This window comes from Tupaia chinensis, unplaced genomic scaffold, assembly GCF_000334495.1.
Source record: "Tupaia chinensis unplaced genomic scaffold, TupChi_1.0 Scaffold000091_1, whole genome shotgun sequence".
Lineage (NCBI taxonomy): Eukaryota > Metazoa > Chordata > Mammalia > Scandentia > Tupaiidae > Tupaia > Tupaia belangeri.
This window is the reverse complement of record NW_006159553.1, coordinates 1,639,283-1,657,128: the sequence shown is the minus strand read 5'-3', so window position 1 is coordinate 1,657,128 and position 17,846 is coordinate 1,639,283. Positions and strand designations below refer to the sequence as shown.

General features: G+C 43.2%; 1 long non-coding RNA gene across 1 annotated transcript in view; it reads left to right on the top strand.

Annotated features, from left to right (window-relative positions):
• The window catches only part of LOC102487341 (uncharacterized), a 100,869-nt gene that overhangs the window by 34,603 nt on the left and 48,420 nt on the right, over positions 1 to 17,846 (top strand). The gene's annotated exons all lie outside the window — the stretch shown is intronic.

Below are 17,846 nucleotides of genomic sequence, written 5' to 3'. Positions count from 1 at the left end.
AAAGAGTGGAACGCAGCCTGTAGGAGGTTTTTATGGGCCAGGCCTAAAAGTGATACACGTCACTTCTGCTGACCATCCTATTGGGTTGAACTAGTCACATGATTTCCCCTCAACTTCAGGGTAGTCTGGGAAATGTAGTCCAGTGGAGTAATCCAGGAAAAAGGAAAACAAAGACACAAAGAAGGAAAGAAAAGGAAAGCGGTGAAAGAAATTTCATTTATCTAGTGCATTTGCTGGCAAAGAAAATTCTTTTATCTATATCAGAATGTGTTACTAAGGGGCCAGCTAGGTAGCATAGTGGTTAAAGCTGCTGAATCCCACGTGGCTGACTATGTGGTTTGAACCCCAAACTTAATGGCTTGGGAAAACAAACAAACAAAAAACACTCTGGGTTTGTATCTATGCATGCCCAGAATCCCAAGAGAATGGAAGAGAAAGGACTGTGGCATGGCCATCCCCTCTTGGGGAGGGGTGCTTTCTTACTTTTTCTCTTTCTCCAAAGAGAACATGGACCCTATAACAAAAAACAATCAAACAAATAAAAAATTGCTAAGACAATATGAGAATAGTTGCAGACTACAGCACACACATGTTTTAACACTATGTAAAACTAAAAATTGATCTTTATGAACTGACATGCACAAATGACAATTTCACGTAGTTTCACATAGTTAATACGAATTTGCCATGAAATCTAGAAAGTGGTGAAAACACATTGGGAGCACCTCCCACTGAATGTTTTGAGATATTTATTTATTTATTTATTTGAGAGTTTTTTTTTTTTTTGCTATAGGGCGCATGCGCTCGCCAGACAGAGAGAGACAGAGAGATAGAAAGCGAGAAATCACCCCCTGGCGGGGATGGCCACGCCACAATCCCTTCTCCTCCATTTTCCTCTCGGGTCTTGGGCACGCACGCACACGCGTGAGTTTAAGCCACCAGATCCGGGACGTGAACCGCGGTTGACTATGTGGGAGTCCAGCGACATAGCCATTACGCTAACTGCTGGTCCCTTAGATCTTTATTTTTGAAACAACTTTTTTGAGGTCCAATTTACATGTGATAAAATGTTGGTATTTTAGGTGTACAGTGTGATGGATTTTGACAACCTTATTAAATTTTTGATGGAGAAATGTACAGGAAAACAGGTCTGTACTACCACTGTACAAAAGAGAGAGTTGAAGGGATATATGAAACTTCTGTAAAACAGTTTCTCTTCCTTTGAGGTAATTAATAGTAAAAAATAAATTTTGTAAAGTCAGTTTATTGTATCAGTTTGCTTAAGCAGGGCAGATGTGACTTTAATCTTTGAGTAGTAAGAGCAGTTCTAGGATACAGAATTAATACAAGTAACTGGTTTCTAGCAAACCACATGTGTGGTGGTTAAGAGATTGGGTTTGGGCCAGCAGGTGGTAGAGTGGTTAAGATGCTGAACTCCCATGTGGCCAAATGCAATCCGAGTCTCTGATCTGGTGACTTGAAAATCATGCTGGCTGTGTGTGTGCATGTGTCCCAGAATCCCAGGAGGAGAATGGAGGAGAAGGGATTGCAGCATGGCTATCCCCCTTGTAATTTCTTTCCCTCTCACTGTTCTTGGTGCCATCTTTCTCCAACAAGCATACATGACTAATGGCAAAAACCTTTAAAAAAAAAAAAAAGAAAGAAAGAAAGAAAAAAGAGCTTGGGCTTTGGCATCAAATAGATCTGGGATCGAGTTCTTTCTCTGTCATTCTTGTTTGTTTTTTCCACACACACACAGGGTGTGTGTGTGCTTGTTAGAGATATACAAAGAGAAGGAAAATGAGAAATCATTCCCCAGGGGGAATGACCACACTGCAATCCCTTCTCCTCCATTCTCCTCTCGGGATCTTGGGCACATATGCACACGTGCCTGGCGTGAGTTTAAGCCACTGAGTCAGGGACTCGAACTGTGATCAGTCATGTGGGAATTCAATGCCTTAACCACTATGCCATACACTGGCCCTGTTTTGTCATTTTTGATCTGTATTGACCTTTAGAATTCTGAGCCTGAGTTTTCTCTTCTGAAAAATGAGACTAATGATAGCATGCCAATGGTTGTTAGAGTAATGTGGAAACTAAAGATATGATGCATTGAAACAGTATAGTGATTGGTGTATAGTAAGTCCTCAATATGCATTAGCTACTGTAATTAATCCTTTATCATCCATTAGAAAATTACCTCTTCTTTGAGAATCTCAGGTCTTATACAGTATACGCCACTGAAAGACTCCTGAAGAAATCATGCTCAACTTGGCTTCTGCGTCTTTTTTATATTCACCATCCCATTATTTTTTATAAGAAATCTTGAATTCCCCATGGAAGAAAGAACCATAGTAACAAGCTTTCAGCTTCCTTTTGCTTCTGAGATGATCATTAATGGAGTTATTTTGATACTTTTTTTTATAAGACAGCCTTAAGCTGTAACTACAAATGCCTTTTCAAAATTCTCTGATTTATTTTTCTGTTCAGCTGAACTCTTGCGTCTTTGTTTTCATATGTTTCTGATGAATGGACGATGTTGTCTTTAGATGTTCTCAACCATCCTGGGCACTACACACGTGCTAGTGCCTGGCATATTTTTCAAGCTGCCAGGTCTGGGACTCGAACTGTGATCAGTCATGTGGGAATTCAATGCCTTAACCACTATGCCATACACTGGCCCTGTTTTGTCATTTTTGATCTGTATTGACCTTTAGAATTCTGAGCCTGAGTTTTCTCTTCTGAAAAATGAGACTAATGATAGCATGCCAATGGTTGTTAGAGTAATGTGGAAACTAAAGATATGATGCATTGAAACAGTATAGTGATTGGTGTATAGTAAGTCCTCAATATGCATTAGCTACTGTAATTAATCCTTTATCATCCATTAGAAAATTACCTCTTCTTTGAGAATCTCAGGTCTTATACAGTATACGCCACTGAAAGACTCCTGAAGAAATCATGCTCAACTTGGCTTCTGCGTCTTTTTTATATTCACCATCCCATTATTTTTTATAAGAAATCTTGAATTCCCAATGGAAGAAAGAACCATAGTAACAAGCTTTCAGCTTCCTTTTGCTTCTGAGATGATCATTAATGGAGTTATTTTGATACTTTTTTTTTTATAAGACAGCCTTAAGCTGTAACTACAAATGCCTTTTCAAAATTCTCTGATTTATTTTTCTGTTCAGCTGAACTCTTGCGTCTTTGTTTTCATATGTTTTTGATGAATGGACGATGTTGTCTTTAGATGTTCTCAACCATCCTGGGCACATAAAAAGCTACCCAATGGCTCTCATCACGTGGGAACAAGAAGAGAATATCCCAGGAAAATGATATTGCAGGCTCGGCTTCCTGAGTCACATGTGTACCTGCTAAGAAACTAGTATTAGGGAAATCTACAAAGTCAGCCTCTGATTATAAAGGTTCTTCCTAAAGGAGAAAAGAAAAAAAAATAGTAGAAGAAAAACCACATTTACTTCAAAGAACTCCTGTCTGATTGAGTGGAGAAAAAGTAGCCTTATTGCTTTGATCCTTTTACTGAGAGAAACATCATGAAAAGAAAAGTGAAAACAAGATTCACAATATGGGCTTTTGTTGAGAGCATCATTAGGAGTGTTTATTAGCTGCTGCAGACACATATCCCAGCTCTGGAGCATGTGGTTAGGTTTGCTCAGTGACAGCTGAGCCTCACCAGTGTCTGCCTAGAAGGCCAGGCAGTTGATTCTGGTCCGAGCCTCTTCCAAGAGGGAGTGCAGGGACCATACTTTTAAAACATCCTTGACCCCCAGTTAGTTCAGGCTTTAGAAATGCACTTGGATTTTTTTCCTCTTGGGTTTGTTTACCCTGGGTAAATACTGTCTGATTCTTTTTTGCCCCTTGAAGAGAAAAGCTCTTGAAGAAGCTGATGAAAAGGCTTTTTGCACATCAGCTTCTTCAAAACAACATTGTGATGAGTTAAGTGCAAACAAATCAGGATCAGATGAATTGCATTTTCCCTTTAAAATACAGAGTTGAGCAGATTCAAGGTGGTGCAGGAAGTGTTTTGCAGAAGTGCTCTTCAAATCCAGAATACTGAGAGATAGTCAATACATGCGAAGTGTGGAAAGAATTCGCCTACTCTGCTTCTAGGGCAGTGTTTCTCAGCTGGTGAGTATGGCCTCAGTTCTTCAGATAACCTGCAAATGTTGACAAAGGCATGGAGTCAATTTGCTCTACAATGAGGAAAGTCCCAATGCAGAGACATCGAGAAGACAGTGGAAAGCTGAGTGGCTGATGCCTGCCACAGGAGGTGAAAGGCATCACATAATAGCAAACTGGTACCCAAGCGTGACCATTGTCAGAATAAAAATGGCGTCATTTATATCAACTTGCGTTCAACCCTGCGGAAGACCACAGAGGTGACAGTTCTCAAGCAAGTATGTGTGGTGACAAGAACTGTTACAAAGACTCTGTCAGGACTGTGATCTGTGCAAAGACCATTGCATCCTTGCATAACAAGTACCTTTTGGGTTAGCCTGTGGCATGGTGGATAAGGTGGATACCACATGGCTGACAGCACAGTTTGAGTCTCATAACTGGCGACTTGAAAAATACGCCAGACCCATGTGTGTGCATGCCCAAAATCCCGAGAGAAGAATGGAGGAGAAGGAACTGTGGCTTGGCCATCCCCCTTCGGAGATGATTTCTCACTCCTTCTCTCTCTCTGGTGAGTCCACACGCCCAATAGAAACAAACAAACAACTTTTGAGGACCCCTGCCTGGAAACTACCTGTCTAACCTAGGACTGATGCCACCTTTGTTATCAGTCCTGGCAGCCAAACATAACTGTCTCAAACAATTTATATAATTTCTCCTCATTCTTTTTTTAAACCTGTGTCTTCCTTTGCCTCCCTGAACACAGCTGTAGATTACTATGACGTGTGTATTTCATATTGCGATGCTTATCTGTTCCCAAATATAATTTTTCTTTTAGAGAGTCTTTCTGCCTGTTATTTAGAGGTTAACAAAATAAAGATTGTGTAATTTGGGGACCTTTGCTTTGTGGGCAAACACAGGAGGGTGATCAGTGCAGGAAACAGTTCTCCACAAACAGCTCTGCTGTCAACTCCATGAAGGTTGAAGCCCGGGGCTTCATCTAGCCCTGGAGACCACTGCCTAACGTGCAGGTAACACAGCAACCGGTCACTAACTGGTCTAGAAATGAAAGGATGAACCAGCCCTACAGTGGCAAAGGGTGACCATGGGGCTAGGCTCTGTGGATTAAACCTTCCAAACAAGATCAGAAAACCAAGAACAATAGAATCTTTGTTTTGAGCAAGAGTAATTACTGTCTTGTTTATAGTCTTTTCTTATGATGTGTGTGCTTTCTGGCTTGGTCTCCCCTCCTGGTCTGGAACCTAGAGTGCTAATTTCTTTTATTTTTCTCCCTTAGAGAGCTTGATACATGGCATATGATTCTAAATGATTTTGAACCCAAGAGAAACTCCAGACCGTCATCATCCTTATCACCTTCATCATCTCTATCACCTTTCTTCTTTGACAATTGTCATCACTCTTATCAGTACCTTCATAATTTCCTTCTCCTTCATTCATTTCCCTCTCCATTGGGATAGGGTTGCACTGATTTCTAAGTACTATTAGCTTGGTGTAAAAGTAATGGCAGTTTTGCATTGTTGAAATTTGCTGTTTGATATTGGATACATTTTAAAATGTGGTTATGTTATACATTATTTTAATGGACATTTATCACTTTATGTTTTTTGCTAGTGACTTATTACTTGCTGTTTATGTGTATTCGAGACTATGAAAGTGATGTTAAACAAACAGCAAATTCGAGCGATTTTCTTATTTGAGTTCGGAATGGGTCATAGAGCAGTGACGACAACTTACAGCATCAACAGGCGTTTGGTGAAGGAATGCTAATGAATACACAGTGCAGTGGTGGGTAAAGAATTTTTGCAAAGAAGATGAGGAGTACATTAGTTGGCCATCGGAAGTTGGCAATGACAAATTGAGAGCAGTCATCAAAGCTGATCCTTTTACAACTACATGAGAAGTTGCCAGAGAACTCAACGTCGACCATTTTATGGTCTTTTGGCATTTGAAGCAAATTGGAGAGGTGAAAAAGCTTGGTATGTCGGTGTCTCACGAGCTGACCAAAAATTAAAAAATCATCATTCTGAAATGTTGTCTTCTCTTATCCTGCGCAACAACAACGAACCATTTCTTGATCATATTGTGACGTGAGACGAAAAGTGTATTTTATATGACAACTTGTGATGACCAGCTTGGTGATTGAGAAGCAGCTCCAAAGCACTTCCCAAGGCCAAATGTGCACCAGAAAAAAGGCCACGGTCACTGTGTGGTGGGGTCTGATCCACTACAGCTTTCTGAATCCCTGTGAAGTCAAGACATCTGAGAAGTGTGCTCAGCAAGTGGATGAGATGCCCTGAAAACTGCACCACCTGCAGCTGGCATCAGCCAGCAGAAAGGGCCCGATTCTTCTCCATGATAACGCCTGCCTGTAAGTGACACAACCAACGTTTCAAAAGTTGAACGAGGGACCAGTAGATTGCATAATGGTTACATTGCTGGACTCCCACGTAGTTGACTGTGGTTTGAGTCCCGGACCCCAATGGCTTAAAGCTCATGCTGGGCTCATGTACATGCGTACTCAAAATCTCGGGAGGAGAATGAAGGAGAAGGGATTGCAGTGTGGCCATATCTCCTGGAGGTGATTTCTCGCTTTCTGTCTCTCTGTCTTTCTCTGTCTCTCTGGAAAACACATGTGCCCTATAGGAAAAGTCTCTCTTAAAAAAAAAAAAGTTGAATGGTCAGGCTACATAGTTTTGCCTCATCCGCCATAATCATCTGACCTCTCGCAGACTGACTACCACTTCTTCAAACATCTTAACCGTTTTGTAGGGAGAAAAATACTTCCACCCCAGCAGGACACAAAAGATGCTTCCAAGAGTTCATTGAATCCCAAAGCACAGATTTTTACACTACCGGAATACTCAAACTTATTTCTCACTGGCAAAGATGTGTTGATTGTAATAGTTTCTATTTTGATTAATAAAGATGTGTTTGAGCCTAGTTATGATTTAAAATTCAAGGTCTGAAACTGCAATTGCTTTTGCACTCACTTACTATTATGGACATGAGGCTATTGGTTCAAGAAGTTTTGCAAAGCAGACAAGAGCCTTCAAGATGAGGAGCATTGTGGCTGGCCATCAGAAGTTGACAACAACCAGCAGAGAACAACTGGAGGTCTGGACCTGTCCTCTTTGTCTGACCCTGTTAGGACTTGCTGTGTGATCAGCATTAGTCCTCTTTGCAGGCACCTGCCACTGGTTTTGCTGTTTCTTTAGGCATGGGTGGTGTTAGGTGCAGGGAGAAAACATAAGCTAGCATTTATTCTAGTAACAGAGAAATGAGTTAAATTGCTTAGCAAAAACAATAATTCAAACAAATAGAAAAGGGACTATAGCAAGGTTACATTTCTTTTAGTAATGTAAAATACTCTGCTTTGATTCTATTTTGGCCAATATTTTTAGTGCAGAATGCTCCAGTTCTCACAAATCATGTCAATGCCTTGTTGCTCTCAACAAGATAACAAAGAACTGTGCCTATGAAGCAGCAAGGACCACCTTCCCATGCCACCAGTGTCAGTGTAAAGAGAGACACATTTTGCTGCAACATGTCCTGGTTTTGAAGAGCCACGTATGTCTTTATTTTACCACTTTTGATTCTTTCTTGGCATTTCAGAGCATCCTGTGTCTTCTTTCTCTTCCTGGCTTTGCCTGTCTGAGCATGAAGTGGAGATTCATGAAGCCCTTGAGCTAGCTCTGTTGTTTTTAGATAACTTATTTGATAACCTTTGGGTAAATAAATGTATATAGCTTGACAACTTACCCAAAGAGACAGTGCTACTTTGGGTCTGGTCTTAAAGGAACAGTATCTGGGGCCTTTCAAAGGTAACGTAATCTCAGAAACACACCCTGACTGTCACCAAAGTGTGGACCTTCACTATTTGTAGTGTAAAACGACTTAAATATATATTGCAGAAAAGTGGATAGTGTCATCTCATGTGTGTGATTCTTATAAAACTATAAAATAAATGAATTCACAGGTTAAATTGAAATTAAACAATGAAATGAGTAAAATTCAAATTTATAATATTAATGTGAAAAGTGACAGGGTTTTTTTTCTGCAACTAAACCATGACTTAAAACAAAGAGCTGACTGTCCTGGCTTTTGGTGGGTCCCTTTGGCACAGATGTAGAATGTTGCTGTTAGGGCCAGCCCAGTTCTTTACTCACTACCTTTGACAAGACAGTTCCATTTGGTGCCAGTATTAATACAAACACAAATGCAGAATTGGGCTTTTGCATTGCCTGTATAGGTTGGGCATCTAGGTGGCCCAGAATATGCTTATATTAATATTTTTACCATCAACAATTAAAACTCTCCTTACAGAGTCCACAGTACCCACAAATTCATCCCACCAACACAGTAAATTTGGATTTAAACCACTGAATTCAGGCTTATCATAGAAAGTTTTTATTGTAAAAAAGTGATCTTTATACATATTTTAGGATGAGTTTATACTTTTTAAAAGTAGTTCATTGCATTTTCTTTTACCAGATAGAACGGATATTTCAACAGAAGCATAAAAGGCCTTTGAAGAAATTCAAGGTCTTCTTTCCTTTTTTTTCTCTCTTCTATACAATTACTATAGGCTTGGGTATGCTGTGATAACAACCCTCAAATCGCAATGGCTTAACCTAACAAAAGTGTGCTTCTCCAGTGCAGATTTCAAAGGGGCTTCCGCTCATTGTGGTCACTTGAGGACTGGAGTGGATAGAGGACTGGCCTTGACATATGCGTCCTCCACCCGGTGGCAAGGGGAGGGGTTGTGATGACTCATGTCTTGACTCTGAACTTGAACCTCTATACAGAAACCGTTGGCTCTAGAAAATTATATGGTCATCCTAATTTCAAAGGAGGGAGGTGAGTGCAGCAGTACCATGTGCTCACAGGGCAGTGGGCAAACTGGAATGTTCGGCCTTGGGAACAGCCCTAATTCCTACCACGCCTCCCTCTATCACCCTTCACTCACTGCAGACTAAGGACTAGCAGGAGAAGATACTGCACTGGACGTCCCTGGGAGGTTGCCTGGCTGTGTGACCTCTAAAAATGCCCCTGCCATGTTGGAGAGCAAATAGGTAAGGAAAATAGGAAGGTCAATCTATTACTCTTAGAAGAAAAATTTTAAAGGGGAAGAAGTGCATAGTTTAGCAAAGATTGGACAAAAAAATGCAAATGTCATGTTTGAGGGTAATTAATAAAAACAGTACCATCTTCTTTCTTGGAATCAAGCTTTTCTGAAATGACACTGATAAAAGGAAATTATGGCCAGCCTATGCCATGGTGGTTAAGGGAGCTGGATCCTACATAGCTGACTACATGTTTTGAATCCTGGACTTGGTGACTTGAAAATGTGTTGGACATGTGAATGTGTGTGCCCAAATTCCCAAAAGGAGAGGGAAATGAGAAGGGTTTGTTGTCTGACCGTGCTCCATGTGGGGAGGGGTGCTTTTTCACTTTCACCCCCCCCTCCAGGAAACATACATGCCCTATGGCAAAATTAAAAAGAAAAGTTAACTTTGGAATTTGAATCCTGTGGTTGACATTAGTTAGCAAACAGGTTCCCAGATGTTTTCGGAGTACAGGAGCCATTTAAGAGTACTTGGTAATTTATCACTTTTGGGGTGACTTTAGTTGCTGAGAGAAGAAAATTCCAAGAATATCTTGCAGTTCTACTTTTGTATTTGATTGTTAAGTGGCAGTCAGATCAAGGATAGTGTTGCACATAGTTTGTATTTACATAAGGCATGTGAGTGGAAATGTCACTTAATTTACCTCTCAGAAATCAGTTTTCAATCGCCTTGTTGGAATGCACCATTGAAAGTGTCTCATGCTATGATAATTAAATATTATGTTTTTCAAAGATGCTGAATGATCTCTCCTGAGGGTCTCAAAATTTGTGAGTGTCTCTTTTTTTATATAATGAGACTTTATAATGAACAAGAGTAGCTGTTTTATAAATTGAGGCTCTAAAATAAAAATTGGACATACTCATGCTCTTGAGTTAGTTTATTGTGTTATGTGATCAATGGTAATCCCTTAACTGCCTGGTGCAGTACATAAAGACTAGAAATGTTTTCCTTTTACCAATAGACTGTGTTAGACATGCTACTTTGTAGTTTTCTTTAGGTCATTATATTTTTAAAAAGCAGAAGTCACTTCTTTGTGATAAGTGGTATAAATTTAAGATGGAAAACACAGTGATTGCCTTTCATGTCTAATGACAGAAGGAAAGCACATCCACTGTAGGAAAATCAGGAAGCACTGGAGAATGTAAAGAACCAAACAATCCAAACAAAGCAGAAAAGAAAACCCAGTAATAATTTCACTTCCTAGAAGCAATCACTTAACATGGTCTTTTTCTTTCTTTTTAAAAAAATTAGTTATGATTTCTGGTGTACATATAATAGAAGTATATCTTTGCAGGTTATAGAATAGCTTTCCTTACCTGTCTTTCTTTAAGTGTGTGTGTATGTTTGTGTGTTTTCATAAGTATGAATAGGGAATTGCATTGTTCATTTAACATTAGAATATTCTGGGTGTTAGTAGGGAAGGATGTAATAGGTCCTGTCCTATAATCTTTTTCTTAGAATTATGCAACCTCCTCCCAAATTCTAGAACATTATTCTGCTTGGGATAAAGGCAACAACAACCCATCCCTTCAAGGATGTATTCAGTGGGGTGCTTTTGGAAGCAAGTATCTGAACACCTGGCTCAACTTGGCTTGAACAGTAAGGGGACTTACTAGGATCAGCAAATGGCATAATAGTTATTTCACTGAACTCCTATATAGCCAACTGTGGTTTGAGTCCCGGACCCAATGACTTAAAACTCATGCCCAGGTGCGTGTGCATGCATGTCCAAAAATCCTGAGAGGAGAATGGAGGAAAAGGGATTGTGCATGGCCATCCCCCCAGGGGTCATTTATCACTTTCTGTCTCTCTGGTGAACACATGTGCCTTATAGCAAAAATCTCTCTTAAAAACAATAAGGGGACTTACTATCCCATATTATAAGAAGTTCAGAAGTAATTCAGACTTGATCTAGTGGCACAACAATATGTTCATGGACCCAGGTTCTCATCTCTCTTCTCAGCTGTCTACCTAGTAGGCATGTGGCCGACAGTGGCAAATAGATCAATGGGCTTCGTTATGAATGCCCAGAGGGAGGGAGAAAGGCCTCTCCCCAGGTATGGAATGAAGGTCATCCCATCATTTGGGGGTCCGACTGGTCAAATGTAGGTGACATTCCTCCCTTGGCACCATTACAGCTGTCCGTGTCTCATTTCCCAATTGTCCTTAATCTACTGGGCTCCATCTCTGGAGCTGAGGGTGGCAGCATTGCCTCCTGTCCAGGGTAAGTAATGTGTAGTTAGTTGTCTGGCAAGAGTTCGACACCCACAGGAAATGGGGAGTCCACTGGGAAAGGTGAAAATGAATGCTCATGTTGACCTCTGGCCTCAGCCAGCAAGAGGGCCCTTCCTGCCCTTCCTAAGCCACGTCTCTAGTCTCACCTTGCACTGTGACCCCCACCTTTTCCTTGATCCCAGTTTCTGCAGACCATATGCTCTGTCTCAGGGCCTTTGCCCATGCCGTTTCCTCTTCCTGGGGTGCTCTTGCCCCCCTCTGTGTCTAATAACTCTTCATCCTTCACCAGCTCAGCTCCTGCTCCCCATGAGGAGGGCAAACCCCCTACCCCTCTCCTTTCTAGCACTTGTTAGTGTTCACTGTATTTAATAGGATCTTTCTTGACTTTCGTTTGCTTTCTTTCCACTAACTCTAGTCTGCCTTAGGGTGGAGATTACCTTACCGTTTTTTGTTCTAGGGCTAACCGTGCCTGAAATGAGTAAGGTGCTCAGGAAAACAACTTAAAAATTTAAAAAATGGGTGACTGAAGCTAATTTTAAGTAGAGGCTAGTTGCCAGTATATGAAGATGATACAGAATGTTCAAAATCTGAAGTATTTATCCACGTGTCCTTTCAAGTATGCTCTGACAGTGATAGCGATGGGGCTTGGCCATTGATGGAACTACTGAGAGTGTGGTGGTCGGGGGAGAGGCTGCGGCACTTCTAGTTTGTAATATCCGGGGGATATGTCAACTTCCACACTTTCCTCACGGCAGATCTGGAACTGTATATAGCGACAAAAGGTAACCTGGTACGCCTTTCCTTTTCTCACTTTGTCAACTGGTGAAAAAAGTTTAATTTTTCCTATGGGAAAAGAGGTGATTATGGATACAGAGTGTGATGAGAAACTGAAGTATACTAAAGATGTGGAGTTGCTCATGGGTAGTATTTGTCTGTTTTGTTTAATGAAAAAAATAGATGTTTTAAGAAATTTAACACTGTATATGTGTGTGTGTGTGTGTGTATGTATGCATGTGCATTTATGTGTGTATACACACAGACACAAACACAGACATACTCTTCTTTATGAGAGAGAGGTATTCTTGGCAGGGTCTTGTTATGTCAAGATCCTCCTGCCCCACTCCCAGTGAGCTGAGATTACAGGTACACATTGTGGCCAGGTTGGCCCGAGAATCAAACCTGGGTCTCCCATGTGGCCTCCAGCCTCCCAGGCAGTGAAGCTACGTCTGCACCACTGAGGACATGCCTACTCTATGTATGTTAAACCTTTACTACAGTGAAGAGTTTTTGTTTATTGTGAAGAGTATTTTTCTTCAAAATGCTAATAACTCTCAAGGTTTCAAAGAATAGAAGCCAAACTGTTATCAATAAAACTACTAAAAATGATCATGATGAGAGGAATGTATAGAGGAATTCCTTTTTTTTTTTTTTTTGGAGAGGTTTTCGCTATAGGGCGCGTGCGCTCGCCAGACAGACAGAGAGAGACAGAGAGACAGAAAGCAAGAACTCACCCCCCAGGGATGGTCACGCCGCAATCCCTTCTCCTCCATTCTCCTCTCGGGATCTTGGGCACACACGCGCCCGGCGTGAGTTCTAAGCCACCGGGTCCGGGACGCGAACTGTGGTCAACTACGTGGGAGTCCAGCGACATAGCCATTACGCTAACTGCTGGTTCCCCTAGAGGAATTCCATTTTGTGCTAAAGAAATTGGTTGATATTTTCCCATCTTTTTAAATCTAAGAATATAGAAAACATGCTTTGTTTCTATTATGTTAAGCTCCACCCACTCTCACTGTCTGGGCATACATAGCTAACCTTAGATCGTTAGGAAGTTTCATGTTTTTCTCTCTCTCTTGCTACTAGGAGTAATGCTGGGATGACCATCTCACACTTAAATCTCAGCGTAAATCCACATTCCAGGTTAGGCCCCCAAAGAGATGGCCAGAAATAATTACTGAGATCTCTATCTTTCATTTTTTAAGTTTATTTATTTCCTCCATGAGCAAGAGACAGAGATAGAGAGACATGCACAGAGTAAGCACTCTCAGCTTCAGCCAGCCCAGATCATGGGTACACATGTGCCTGGCATACCCAGGAGGTCTCTGGACGCGAACCCAGAACCTCTCCATGTGGGTCCATCTCACAGAGTGTCGCATTTTACTGCTGTACCACTGACCAGCCCCCTGCATCTCTATTTTTTGTTTTGAAGAGGTTTTTGCTATAGGGCGCGTGCACTCACCAGACAGACAGAGAGAGACAGAGAGACAGAAAGCAAGAAATCACCCCCCAGGGGGGGATGGCCATGCCACAATCCCTTCTCCTCGGGATCTTGGGCATGCACGCACACACTCCTGGCGTGAGTTTTAAGCTGCCGGGTCTGGGACGCAAACTGCAGTTGACTACATGGGAGTCCAGCGACATAGCCATTACGCTAACTGCTGGTCCCTGCATCTCTATTTTTAATGCCCAGCTTCAAAAGCCTCCTGTGAATTCAGCATCTTGAAAGTGCATTGGCTTACTGGTTGTGAAACTGGGAAAGATTAGGCCGAGGACACAAGGAGTCCAGCTCAGGCATTGCGCTGATTCGCTGGCTGTCCTGGTTGAGGGTTACTCTGTGGCCATGCCGGGAGGAGAGCCTCCTGATCGGCCCCAGGGTGCGGATGCTCCGAGATGGCTGCATTCATCAAAACGTGGGGAAACGTCTTCCCCACACTCCAGGGTATGTGAGCCCTGGGGGACGCCCCGGTGAAGGCCATGTGAGCAGCTCACCTTTACATATTGGACTTGCAGTGTGATCAGTCAGCAAGCCACAAGGGAGGAAGTATAAATAAAACATGTCCCTTGCAAAGAGGGCAAAGCTGCAATTTGCCAAGTGCACTGTAATTGCTTCTGGTTAATTATCTCAGTGGTGAGCTGGGAGCACCAGAGGCTCACATTTACATCCACGCTGTGGATAAAAATAAGCCATTCCTCGGATGATCCGATCTGTCGTTGAGATGTGGACAGTGCATTCCCGTTTCTCTGGGGTGGTGGAGAGATGGATGGGAACTTCAGGGAGCTCTGCTTTCTGGATCATCCGTTTTTATCATCATTATGATTACTTGTATTAATTATAGTGGCATAATTATTAATAACAACTACAATCATGACAGTAATAGTGAATGCTGTCATTCTCAGGCGTCAGCTCAGTGGATGCTCACAGCAACCCTGAGAGGGAATATTATTTTCCTAATTTTCGACTGGGGAGTAAAACTTAGAGAAATTAAATGACTTCTCCAAGGTCACATGATTGGATCCAGACAATTTTCTCTTAACTACTGTCATAGACATTGTCGGTGCCCCACCTGGATCTCCTGGGACTGCTTTTATCCATCATTGCACCCATCCTCCAGCTGCTGGAGGTGCCACTATTACCAGCTCGTGGCTGGTATTGCCCTTCAGAGACTAGAGCCACATTGCTTGGAGGTACCTGGGAGCAGCCAATAGGTGGGGGAATCTCTAGGTAGTGCTAAGATACCGTGTCATCCAGTAAAGGTGAGACATGCTGATATGGTGTGTTTCCCGATAGCCAGACGAAGTGCTCCACTGCAGAGTTGCGGGCTGGTTGGGTTGACCTAGGACTGAGATTTTGCTAAAGCACCTTGATAAAAGGGATAGGGATGTAGGAGTGAAGGAATGAGTGTAGTGACGGACTGTGCTCTCTGAGCAGGGAAGGGAAGACAGAAAGGACAAGATGAATAACAAAAAAGCGATAGGATCAATAGACCAGGCATCATCTGGTGTGTTAGATGAACTTGTCCTTGAATAAGGGAGCTGGAAGCACAGGAAGTGACATTCAGAAAGTAGGATGGACACAGTCGAGGTGGTGCGAATATTGGAAATGACAAGGCCTAGGGTGTGCTGAGGCAGGGAGCCTGAGGTGAGGTGGAGGAATAAAGAGGTCAAGGACTTAGCGCTAGGGGTTAGGTAACTATGCAGGTCCCCATGAATGGTCCAAAGGGCACAAGTGGAGAGGAAGACCGTGGACAAGATGCTCAAGTCTCTACTGAAGAGTCACAATAGTCAAGAAGTCAAAAGAGCCTCAGAAAGTCTAACAAAGGAACGGGAGGGTGGGCTAGGGGCTCACAGGGGCTGGGATTTTTGATAGAGAAGGAAGTGGTCTGATATGACAATGAGGGGCAAGGAGGACACCTGCCCTACCTTAGGAACATAAGGCCACCAGGACCTGCAGGAAAGCTGTCAGATTCCAGAAGCATGCAGTGTTTTTAGTGGGGACTCCTGAGCCTCAGGACAGGCCGTCCTGCCCCAGGCAAAGAGCGATGGTAGAGCCGGTACAGCAGTGCCAGAGGTCACCGTCAGACTGCAGTGGGTAGAGGGTGCTGGGCATCGCCTTGTCCAGTGTTCCTTCTGTATTGCAGAGGCAGGGCAGGTGCAGATGGAGTTTCCCAGACTCCCCTGCAGCTCAGCTTCCAGATTCTCCGACTCCAGCCAAGGGCACACACTGAGGGGGGATGTCAGAGAGAGAAGGAGACAGAATCTGCTTGGCAGATTCTAGAGCTATCGGGTGGAGCAGGGTTAGGCTGGCTAAGACAGAGTGTATGGGCATCCATTTAGGTGCTGCAGAGTCACAGGTGGAGAAGTGGAGAGGTTGTGGTGTTATCAGCAGTTCTGGAAACTTCCTGACCATGGTGGCTGTCTATGGCAGCAGCCGCATGGGTGTGGGGCCAACAGTTGTATGGCGGTTTCTAGATCAGGCAGTGCTTCCATTTTCTTTTTCTTTTTCTTTTTTTTTTAAGAGGTTTTTGCCATAGGGTGTGTGCACTCACTGGAGAGAGAGAAAGAGAGACAGTGAGAGGGAAAGTGAGAAATCACACCCCCCCAGGGGGTACGGCCACATCACAATTCCTTCTTTTCCATTTTCCTCCTAGGATCTTGGGCATGCATGCATGCACATGCACCCAGCGTGAGTTTGAAGCCCCTACATTCAGGACTCGAACCGTGGATAGCCATGTGGGAGTCCAGTGACAACTGCTTTGCTCTCTGCTGGCCCAGTGCTTCCTTCTCATAGATGAGCAGCAGACCTTCAGGTGGCCCATATCTGCCATTGCAGATGGAGACATTAAGACATGTTTACAGAATCTTCCTGGATCTGTAACTCCTCTATTACCCTGAAATGCCACTCGGCAGGGGTTTATTTCTACACTGAGCGTTGAGGATGCAGGTTGAGGAGTAGACGTGAAGGTGCCCCATAAACACAAAGCAGTGGCCTCAGCATAAATCCTGGTTCGCTAGGAAAAAGGAATGTGCTGGGCTTGCCCTACAGCCTAGTGACTGACCATGTGACCGTGTGGGTTTGAAGCCTGGGCCTGGAGGCTTGGAGAACATGCCAGGTGTATGTGTGTGCATACCCCCGCCCCCCGCCAAACTCCTGACAGGGTGGAGAAATGGAGGAGAACGGATTGCAGTGTGACCATCCCCCACTCCCACTGGGGAGTGCCTTCTCTCTTCTCTGTCTCACTCTCTTTCTCTGTTGAGCACATGTGTCCTCTGGTAATTAAAAAAGAAGGGAAAAAATGTGCTAAGAGCGCATTCAAGGTCCTGCCACATGCTAGGCCTTGTCTGGAGTCCTTACGTCGCCCTGCCGAGCAGCCATGATGGTCCCCACTGTGGAGATGAGGAGATCACAACACCGAGAGGCTATTTCTTTTTAAAAGTCACACAGCTGGGAAGTGACAGAACTGGAATCTGGATCAGGTCCGGTAAACCACCAGCTTACTTGGGTCGGGATTGCTTTATTTGGAACACAGCATCTGGAAAAATTCCCAAGTACAGAAAAGTGGTTTTGGTACTAAGAATGGTCCCTGGGGGCATGTTCTTAAAAACTTGAGTAAAATTGGAGAAACTTTGTTATAGGAAAGGTCAGACATGCTTCTGCTTTGGCCATTGTACCAAATCACAGAGATTTCTAAATGGTAAGGATTTGAAGAGGAGACTAGAAGGGCTGCCGGAATTCTGAGCTCCCCACAATCCAGATGAAAAGAGAGGGTCATTTTAACTCAAGAAAGAAAGGCCTGGGAGCTGCCATCAAAGGGACTGAGCCTGCATATACAGAGGCAGGATGTGGTGGACGCTCAGATCCGGATTTAAGTCCGAGGCAGAAAAAGAACAAAGGGATGGGGGCTAAGCAAAGAAGCAAAGGGTTGGACAAGCAAAAGAGCCTGGGCCATAGGAAAACGAGCTGCACCGGAGGCCACCATCCCAGCGCAGAGGCGAGGAGGGTCCAGTGGATCTGGAGACCTGCCGCAGCTTCAAGGGGCGGGAAACAGG